Source organism: Danio rerio, chromosome 9 (assembly GCF_049306965.1).
Source record: "Danio rerio strain Tuebingen ecotype United States chromosome 9, GRCz12tu, whole genome shotgun sequence".
Taxonomy (NCBI): domain Eukaryota; kingdom Metazoa; phylum Chordata; class Actinopteri; order Cypriniformes; family Danionidae; genus Danio; species Danio rerio.
In genome coordinates, this window is record NC_133184.1 from 17782650 (window position 1) to 17794333 (window position 11684).

Sequence of the window (11684 nt, forward strand, 5' to 3'; positions counted from 1 at the left end):
ATATATAATTTAAAATTCCTGGATGTGAGCCAAGTGTGATTTTCCATTCAAAGTCAAGGAAGAGCAGAAAGTCCCTTTTTTAACCTACCTTCTGTAACACCCTACTGTATACTAAAACACCTCAGATCAAACAGATCCTCAATTTCTGTTTCATAAGTAAACACAAATCAGTTCAGTTTCAAATGAATTTATGCCCTTCTTCAAGCTAAAAAAAATCTGCAAATGCAGAACTAAAACGTCAACCTCCACAGTTAGTCATGCCAGTGGAACAAGTTAACAACATAACAGGGTTTAATCGAGTACAGACTGCTGAAAAAGAGCCAGACACATGGCTGGCGATGGCAACTTCAGATGGGCTCCAAATGAAGCTATGAGGCAGAGCTATTGTGGCTGTTTGTGAGTACTTGCAAGCATGCTCAGTGACCTGAAACACGACTATGTGAGTGCACCATTTCAAGAGTAAACCCTCGGAATGATTTTCCACAATCCCATGGGAGCCAGGTTTGGCAGACTAGAATGCATCCCTGAACCACATCTCTGAAATCTTTAGCATTAAATAATAATTGTAATTCAACTAACAACTATTTGTGTGATGGGCTCATTGCTGGTCTGTAACACCCCGCATAAGCAATTAAAAAAAAATGAATTTCTGTTAAGCTACTATAAAATCTCACATATGCTAAAAAATAAACATATAAAGATATAATACCATTCAATGTCTTTGATATTCGCAATCAACAACTTACTAAAATGCAACTACCACAACAGATTTAAGCAAGCATCACATTAAAACCAAACTACTATTCCTTGCAACAAACAATTTTAACTGCAGCAACCATAAGGCAACAAAGGTGCTTTAAATAAATTTCATCCTCCATTAACTGCATCCTACGTTACATTTAGTCTATATTCAGTGATAGAGCAAAGGAAGGATTATAGTCATACTCATAAGACTGCAATGTTTCACTTTAGTTCTCTTAAAACTACTGATAATTAAAGATCTGTCAATGTTTTGTGATCACAAGTTAGTTTAAATATCATCTAGGCAGAGATGGCAAAATACACAATTTCTTTACTCAAATAGAAGTACAGAAACTCAGTTCAAGTAATCACTTCAATTATATACTCAAGTAAAAGTAAAGCAAGGCCTCAAACATGTACTCAAGTAAAAAGTATCCTTTACTACTACCTGTTGTAGTTTCACAAATTCAAAATAAAGCATTCATAAAGTATTTAACTGTTTTAGTTTTAGTTGTACATTGTAATGTAAACAAAAATAACATACATGACTGTTAAAGCTTTTTTTTTCTTTCTCTGCTGCGTTAGACTGAACTTTGTATTTTGTAATTTAAATGAAACTGACCATAAACTACAGTTCAGAACATTGTGGAGTCATTACAAAGTTTAACTTTAATAGAGTGGAAGTTTAACCTTAATAGAGTAAACTAATAGAGATATATATTTTTAATTTGCTTGTTTGCTTTGTTTTAAGGCCTGTGACTGTAAGATTGTGAATTGAAACCATTTTGTGTACGATGAAGACAATAATGCTACAGCAAAATATTCTTATTTTTGTTTTGACGAATATTGTGCTTCCCTAATCTTATTACCATCTTTGTCTTTCTCATAGTAAGCTTCATAGACTAGCCTACATATGGTGTGTGATCAACATGAGTTTAGAAGCAATGCATTTGCACGCAGATGTGCAATGAAAAAAAGAATTGATAATCAAATAGTTGTTTAAACTCGCTTCATTTGCACGTCAAATCCGCTTAATTCGCGCGTCAAATTCACTTCAGAACAGACGTGGATTCATGTGATGGGCAGGGCTTCTGTCTGCCCGGTGACTCTAGCTTCATAGCTAAATGGCTAACATGGATTTTATTGAGAAAATAACTTTGTGTGCTTAATGAAGGCTGAAAAACAGCGTCGATACTTTTAGGGCTGTGTCTGAGTCCACTAGATTCTTTCGGAGGTGCATCCAGCTCTGTGAGCTCATAAACTTCTCCAGAAACTTAACCTACATGAATGAGGCTTTCAGCGGTACTTCTGACTGAGCCCAGCCCAGTTTGATGAACTTTTTGTCGGTGTCGGCTGAAGGATTTCCCCCGGGACACCAAGGACAGGTGTACGTCACAATCACGCCCCCACAAGAGCAAGCTCTTGGTTGGTTAACGCGGCGCGAATGTCTGCTGAAGTTCAAACTTTCGAACTTAAGCAAAAGCACAGAAAGCGCGTCAAACGCTCAATTCGTGCATATCGCTCCATTCGCACAATTTGCGCCATTAGCGCGCATCGTGCAGCAGGAAGTCTATCCGCGCGTTTGCATTGACTAAACATGTAAATCACTCACGCTGTGAACGCAGCATCACACTTGCACACCGCCCCAGTACATGCTAAAGGTCCAAACTATTTCTTTTCATTTCAAAATTGTATGTACTTAACTTTATACATTATGGTACATTTTTGAGTTGTAATTAAAAAGTTGTAATAAGCACAAGGACTTTGAAGGCACAAGTGAACATTGCCCCCCCCCCCCACCTTATTTTGTCGACTTTAACTGCAGTTAGCACCTTCATTTTCATTCAGGAACATTTCATGCATGCCTCCATGACAAACGAGATATTGGATGCGAGGAACTGCTGAAAGAGTCTAGTTATAGGCCCCATTTACACTAGTGCATTTTAGTTTTAAAATGGCATTTAAGAATGAAAACAATCCACGTCCACACTAGCGTTTCACCCAACGTTTCTAAACAGCTCTTCGTCCACACCAAAACACTGAAAACGCACATCATGTGACCACACACACAAACACTCTGGCATGCGCTGCAGCATATCTACCCAGATGAGAGCTGTGCTCAGACTGCTCATCAAGCATCTCCCGCTGGATCAAATCTCACTATATTTGTTAAACATTTTAGTTCATTCATCTTGCTTTCTTTATCTAACGACATATTCCCTGACTTTGGTCTGTTGAATCTATTACTTGCTCTCAGGTTAATAATTAATGTAATTACGTAACGTTACATTCTGTATATTGACTGTTTGCTTGCTTTTATTTCCTATAAAAGTATAAACTTATTGTACGTTATACTTTTAAAATGGCCATTATCGATCATTAAAACTGATATTTAGCAAAGAGAGGGTGTGTTTCACAATTTCACTGAAAATGAAAGGAGGCAGTTATGTTATAGGCTCCGTTTTGTTATAAATATCCATAAAGTGAAGATGACGCTCATATTTGCAGCACGACGCTTAACATTTCTGCTGTCTGTTAAGTTGTTAATATCAAAATGAAAATAGGCAGTTCCTTAAATCATGTTTTCATTGAGAAAGTGAAACAATGTAGCCAGGATGATGCGAATGAGGTTATAAAGTGCACTGTTCCCTTTGAAGATTTACTGGACAGGTCCTCGTGAGTTTGTTTTCCATATCAAACTTGTGAAGTCTGAACTTACAAGGAGAGGATGCGAGACTGAACTGTGTGTAACGTAGGGCTGTGCAATTAATCGAAAATCCGATTTCGATTTTGGCTTTTAATGATTATGAAAAACCATTAATCGAGTTAAACGGTTATTCCATCACGTACCGCCTCCTTTCCAGTTGTACACGTGTGAAAACTCTTTGCCTCTGCAAAGCTCAGATCCACGTGAAAATGACTAAAAGCATGTGCTGTAATGTAACTTGCAGCACAGGATGCGCATCATTCATATTTTTAAAAGCGCAAAAGAGCACATGCTGTTGTGTGTGTGTTTGCGCCGCGCTTAGCCTCGGACAGGTAGCATGTGCGTGTGTTTGCGCGCGCGCTGCGCTCAGCCTCGGACAGCAGAGCGCATACACGCATCTAACGCGATCTTAATGTGAGCGCTTTAAAGGTTCAGGACACCCTGGAGAACTTTTTTTTAAAATATTAAAAGATTTGGGTGTGTTGAGCATCAGTTAAGACAATGTTAGCACCTGTCAGCTTTAATTGTGGGGAAAACTGGATAATTTTGAGCTTTTGTAAGCTAATTTCAGACACGGACGGACCCATGACACAGTATTTAGCCGTTCATGAAGGCTCATATGCATTTGTTTCCATGATCCACGGGGTTTCTTGCATGTTTTTTCCCTGCAATCCTGTCAGGGCCGATTATACAGCAAAGCTGTGTGTGTGCTGCTAGCATTTTTTGTCGGGAGAGCAGCACGAGAATTAGAGAATGGCGGACGCTGTCTTTTATCAGGATTTCGTTCACATTCAGACACATCACTTTCGCTCGATATTACGACCACTGCTTCTTTTAAGCAGTTGCAATATGCGCTGAGCCAGAGAGAGCTTGCGCTGAGCTCAGCTCTCAGTAAGGGACCGTCGGAAAAGTGCTTCTTTTTTTTTTTTCTTTTTTCTTTTCAAAAACAAAACCAACTTAACTCCGCTAAAAAACATGTCATATTATCAAAATTATGCAGCGTTTTAATCGCCCAATACTTCACTTATGTTTTAGATATGTAAATACACACAAGAACTAGTAAAACAAGACATTTAGAGTTTGTAAAACACACAAGGAAGTCTAACAATCCATTTAAATATAAATTGTCCATGTGTTTTATTCATCAGATACACATTACAAATAGTGAAAGTAACTATAAAGGTAAATCTACGCTTCTCTTAGTTTACCACCAACTCACTAGCATGTATTTTGATAGTAACTTATGAATGTACCTGCTGAATCCTGCATGTTCTGCTTTTTATGAATGAGCCAGTGGCCGCAAGTAAACATGGAGACGTCCATCTCGTGTCATAGATCACGATCACTTACACATTTATGTGAATTGGAATATCAGTTAGTTGATGACAGATTATATCTTAAGATAATTTTTCTTACCCCATTGGCAAATAATTTTGCTTGTTTTAAGATAACAATCACTTAATTTTGAAGTTAAGTGATTTCTTAAGCTATTTTATGAGTCAAGTATGTATCTTCATTAAATACATTTAGATATTTGGATTGAAAACAGGACAAAACTAGTTAGTTTTTTATTTTATTATTATTATTATTATTATTATTATTATTATTATTATTATTATTATTATTATAACAGCTCAGGGATGAGCCTTTTTGAATAAAGGGTTGAATATAAATGCTTTTCTTTTTTTATCTGATTAATCGATTAATCAAAAAAATAAATAAATAAATCGACAGATTAATCGATTATTAAAATAATAGTTAGTTGGAGCCCTAATGCACACTCAGAGACGTTGCAATGTACTCACCGGTACAGACATCCACTCTCCACACTAGATTACACGCAAGGATTTTATCGCCGTGATGCAGCTTCAAATTTTGTTTCAAACCGGAAGAAAGAATTTGCTCAAAATAACTTTTTTTGTGAAATATGTGTCTTAATAGTGTTTTAGCAGCATGGGACACGTATATGACTGTCAACATCTCAAAAAAATATGCTTTGTTGTTTTGTGACTCATGTTTTAAAGACTGTTAGACCCAGCTCTCTTAAAAAGTCAACAACTCTCTTCAGCCTTTACATCTGTTCATCATGGTTTGCAAAGCACCTTTCCAGAGAAGAGTGCTCTACTTGTAGGCGTTCAGTGGGTAGACTTAAACAAGAGGTGTGGTGAGCAAAGAAAGTGCATGACATACAGTACTTGTCATTTCCACAAGGTTACTGCTAGAGAAATGTATTTGTGAACTACTTGTTTAATAACAACAGATAAGAATGATTTATAGAAAAATCATACTGAATCTTGGGACTGTTAAAGTTGCAAGTTAAAGAAGATAGTCACCGACATTACGCTGATTAAATGCATTACCGCAAACCTAATATGACAGTTTTTTTTCCCCCACTGTTAGCCATGAGCAGTTTTCATAGACCATAAATCCAGTTCACTGAGAGTGTAGGTTCTTTTGGCAGCAATATTTATTTTAAATATTTAATTTAACAATAACAAATATGATTTTACTTTTTCTGTGTGAATACAATTTTTTCTCTCCAGCTAATCATTTAACCCATCACTACCTACAATTATTTTCCAATGCTCACAACTCAAGGCTATTGAGTTGCAAGGCTATTATTATGGCGTTGCCATGATTTTTTGATGCATAATACAATTTTGTCTGCATTATTGTTAATTGATGGTCACCAACAATTACTTGTAAAAATGAAAAATAAATAATAAACATTAAAAAAACCTATAAAACATTACCAATACTAACTTAGCTAAATGTAACAATAAAACTTTTTTTCGTATGGTTTTTATAACCTTAACTAATACTATTTTTGTTATTTAAAAGCACTTAATTTTACTTGAACTTTTGACAAATGCATCAAAAAGTAACAAGTGAATGAAAGTGATGAGAACAGTATAATTGTTAGACTATGTATACACATACATCACTTTTTTTCCCACTACATGGTGGAAAAGTATGCTATTGAGTGTAGCCTACATCCTCAGTGGACATCAAGGTTGGATCCCATGCATTTTGAGTATTTGTTAACTCTTCCTATAATTCTGTTTACAGACCGACGTCCGAAAAGTCCCAATGATATTCTGGTCCCTTCATAGAAACTTTATGGTATTTAAATCACACATAATTAACTCCTAAAGGTAGCAGCATCTAGTGTATTGCTCTTAAAGGTTCAGGACACCCTGGATAACTTTTTTTTATATATTAACAGATTTGTGTGTGTTGAGCATCAGTTAAGACAATGTTAGCACCTGTCAGCTTTAATTGTGGGGAAAACTGGATAATTTTGAGCTTTTGTCAGCTAATTTCAGCTTCCGGGTTTAAAATGATTTTTGGGGAGGGATCAAAATCAGCGACGTAGCGAAGTACCGCAAGTGCAATGATGACGCGTCAGGTTTCTCATTATTATTCAAAGCGGAGTTTTCTTATCCTATGAGAAGAGCCGGCTGCTTAATTATTCATGAGAGCATGACAGCACGTGCTTTCTGAAGGCAAGGCAGACGCAGACCTGCCAGACAGTGCCAAGCTCAAGCTGTGAGACACGGACCCGTGGCACGCAGTAGCCGTTTATGAAGGCTCGTATGTGTTTGTTTCCATGATCCACGGGGTTTGTTGCATGTTTTTCCCGGCGATCCTATCAGGGCCAATCATACAGCAAAGCTGTGTGTGTGTGATGCAAGCATTTTTGTCGGGAGAGCAGCACGAGAATTGGAGAATAGCAGATGTTGTCTTGTATCAGGAGTTTATTCACATTCAGACACATCGCCGTTCTGCTGTGTATGCCTAAATCCTCCGATTACCAGCAGGACTAATGGTTAAAATAGACAGGTCAGGAGACCTGCTCCACTGAGTCTGCATTTAGATGAGACCCGGGGATTGAGGGAGAAGTCCTCATTTATAGTGTTTATATAAACACGATTATCTTTATAATGATATAAATTGTGGTTGTCTGTACATGAAATTACGAATAACAAATGTAGCAGGGCATTAAATTACTGTTTATTTCTTTGCATTTTAACTTTGTAAACTATAAACTCATGCGTCTCATCACGGTTTGTCTCAATTTGTGAGTTAACTGACATGAACAGTTGTTCGCTCCCCTTCTCCCCTGCTGGCCACGCCCACTCCTGCACGATGCTTGCGGAGCTCCGAGCCCATTAATCATGCATCTTTTGAAAAAATTCTAAAGTAGACTTTAACCGAAAGTGGAGGTGACATGGCCCTTTAATGTTTATCCATGTATCTTAATGTGAAACTTACCAAGCTGGGCGCGCGTCTGAATGATCTGATGGACACAGACACTGAGGGCGTACTCACACAAGGTACAGTTGCCTTGAACTGTGCCGAAAACGATTATCCCCCCTCCTCTCCCATGACAGCCTGCACTTACACAGCATTTCGCCTCCAAACCGGAGCATGCTTGGGTCATCAATGATGCGACTGTTCAGTTAAACAGGAAGAGAAGTGCTCTCGCTCAACACAGTGGAGTTTGCTTTAATTATATTGTTTTAGTCGTTTAGGATGCATTGACATGCAGTCAAATATTTTGTCGAAAAACTTTTGATGCTCATAATAAATTACCATAAATGCCATTGTGCTAAATGTATTAGGAGGTTTGCTGAAGGTAAACTCACACTACAAGCAAACCGTGCCAAAGCCCAACCAAATCATGCTCGGGGCCACTGAACCACGTGTCTGGGCCTGATTCGGAGCACTCACACTTGTCAAATGAACCGAAAAATGAGCCCATGCATGGTTCGGATAGCATAGTATGAGTGCATCCCAAGTCCACGCCATTTATCAGCCATCCTCTGCAGATACAGCACAGATAACCTCTCAACAAAATCCATGTCAGCCTATATTTACAATGAACTGAAGCAATTTTGTCTGTTGTGAAGTTAATTTCGCATGCAGATGAATGAGTAAACTTAAAATATTAGTGTGTCATAGTAAGTGAATAGAGATTTACAGACTGAGAGAGGATGAATAATACTTCGTCACTAGCTGTCAAGATATAGCAGACCTAAAACCCACACATTTCAGGACACACAATTCCTGCCACACAACCTAGGCAGGGGCTGTTTCTCAATTCCAAGAACGCAGAGAACGGACTTGCATTCTTGTGGAGACCGGTCTTGCCAGGTGTCCTCGGAAGAACGAACTCAGGAGACCGCGAGGGCAGAGAATGCGTCCTTTGAGAAATGGGGTGCTGCGTTCTTCCTGATGGTCATGTGACCTTCACGCGTTTTAAATGGAAATTATTTAAACATTACAGCACTCATACAACAATTTATTGTTTCCCCCCTCTTCAAAATATATACATAATATATATACATAATATATATATATATAAAATATATACTTTGCATAAAAACATTATAAATATACTCTGCACAGTATAAATAAAACAAATATGAATACGAATTTCATCAAACAAACACCCTTAATGTGTTTATTCCTTTATTAAGATATTCATGTAATGTTTACTTTCACCGTTTCATTTAGGGAAACTCCTGAGGTATATAAGTGATATCTCCGAACTTTAATAATAAATATAAATAAAATACTGCGCTTCCCACCTCCAGTTGTAATGACTTCTGGGACTTCCAGAGCGAGTTCGGTGCTCAAGTCCGCATCAGTGCGTTCTCGATATCAAGATCACATCCGGGAAATTTCACACGTCCTCCGTACTTGCAGCCGTGAGTATTGGAACTGAACTTAGGCAGCTGAGGATGACGTTGCACGAGAACACGAGAATGCAAGACCGCTAAAGAACGCATATTGAGAAACAGCCAGGGACTAAAGCTGCGTCCCAAATGGCACACTATACACTATGCACTCATGCACTATGTACTTATGCACTTACACACTCAACAGGATAGTACATGTATGTAGTGTCGTCCCAAATGGCACACTAATGTTTTTTTACTAAACGGAAATTCAAACCGTTTCCCTGATGACGTTTGACAGTTGCCAAATCATTGAAATAAATGACCAAATTATCAAATAATACCTATCGTGAGTATTGCCGCATTCACCATCGGGAGGCAATATAATCACTCTAGTAGGAGAATTTTGCTCTCTCCATCCAAAATAAATAAAGTTATCCAACATGTGCGTCCGATAGCTCCGCCCCTTCCGCTACGTAAGCAAACCTGCGGTCGTTGAGTGCTTGAAGTGTCCATCATTCCACACTTCATTTTAGCGACTGAATGAGTGCATCATCCGGGTAATTAAAGTGCACTTATTATTTTAAGAGTTTTCAGTGTGAACACACTACTTACACTATTTATACTACAAAATGGCGTAGAATAGTGCATAAGTATGCGATTTGGGACGCAGCTTAACAGTATGGTCAATGATGGATCAGTTGTCTTCTTTTTTTTTGTTCAATGGCAACTAACTCATTAGGACCATTATCGCCACCTACTGGACCGGATGTAAATTCAAGAATGAGCCAAATATGTCAACATGATTTATTTGCCTATGTACAATATTTATTAACAAGGCATGATATATATATATATATATAAATATATATATATATATATATATATATATATATATATATATATATATATATATTTTTTTTTTTTTTTTTTTTTTTTAATTGATGTTTAATTTTATTTATATATTAGACCAATTATTACCCATAACATTTTTCAATGTGGGTTGTGATGAGGTATTTTGTTTGGTTGTTTAACCTATTGTGTTTTATTAATATGTACACTTACCCCAACATCAAAGATGTGCTATTAATGTCGACACCTACCATAACCCTAAACTCACAGTAAAGTGTTGTGTTTTTGTTAACGTATACACTTATCCCAAACCTAACCCTTTTAATGGAAAAAAACATTAACGTTGTACAGCGTCACAAAAACGACACTACACTTATATGCACATTGTCAGCAACTGCAGCTCTAACACTTCTAACATATAGCAGTGAAGCCATACTAATGGTGACGTTTGCCCTAAAGACACAGACAACTTCATGGGAGCAATGTGGAAAAGTGGCTTAAGTACGCTGGGGCTAGATCCAGCTCAAATTAGCAGACTTGATGCTCCTTTGTCTCTACCGCTTAATTTTAAGACCTATAAGACGCCCAAGTGTGCGTACTGCTACATCCACCATGCATGCAAATACTGTGCTGCTGACTACGCTTCATCATTTAAGTTTCTGGTTTATGTTGCTTGGCAATTGTTCTAATCATGAAAAGTCTTATAAATCGAGACGCAAGTCCTTCCATTTACACACCAAGTTACTCCAGATACTTCAAACTTTACACATAGGTTAAAATATGTTTTCTTGTGCTTTGATTCGAAGTTAAGGCATTTCATCCGTACGCGATTTGCGTTTATGCGCCCGCATCCTTTGTGGAACAATACAGTTATTTGCCGGGAGAAAGTTCGCGTTGAAATAAAAAAGAATTCACACTCCCAGTCACATTGTTATAAGTAAATAAAATAATGTTAACCAAATGCATAACAAAACAAAAGTTTTCTGCACTGTGATTTCCCTCCATTGGCGAATTGGCAGCCCAAACATTCACCCGGAAAGAAGATTCAACTATTAAATGAATGAAATCAAAACTTGCCTCAGCCGTTGAATAAAATGTCCTTTTTAATCCACTTCCGAGGGCAAACCGATCTAGATCAATTGGGAGAGTGGTTCGGGTATCCCCTACTAGGCGCTTTTGTCTCTGTGCGTCCCGTGAGCAGTGTGGGGACGCGTCTACCGTACAGCGAGACTGACTACTGCTCCATGCACATGGGGAGTGGTGACTACAGTCCCACAGCGATAATCACCTTATCCCAGAAAAACGCCCATCGTGTCCAGTCCCTTCAAACTAACTGCCTCAACTCTTGTGACCACAAATATAATTGTAATAGTGCCATCGTGCGTTAATGTTTTAAATTGCATTACCCACATTGAATTAGGAGATTCTATTGAAATGCACTCTGTACAGGTATAAGTTCTGGTTAAATTCATTGGCCTTTATTTGTTTTCTTATTTTAGAATGTCAAAGATTGATATACAATTCAAGTAAAATTTTTATGTAGGCTACATATGTGACAAAAAGTATGTTGAAAAAAAAAACTGATATGCCTATTTGTCTAACCCTCAAAAACGCAAGCTTAAAATGTTTAATTTATACAAACATCTTAGTGTCTCTTTTTTCTACCATCCTAATAGTCAACAATAAATTGAATAATAACT

The 11684-nt window shown here is 37.6% G+C and overlaps 1 protein-coding gene across 11 annotated transcripts in view; it reads right to left on the reverse strand.

The window, feature by feature from the left end:
- The window catches only part of myo1b (myosin IB), a 118503-nt gene extending 107275 nt beyond the window's left edge, over positions 1 to 11228 (reverse strand). For all 11 annotated transcript variants that reach the window (XM_073912553.1, XM_073912551.1, XM_073912552.1 and 8 more), the window contains exon 1: positions 11062 to 11228. The gene's annotated coding sequence lies outside the window, so the exon portion shown is untranslated. The remainder of the gene's footprint in view (positions 1 to 11061) is intronic.
- Between the last annotated feature and the right edge of the window lie 456 nt (positions 11229 to 11684).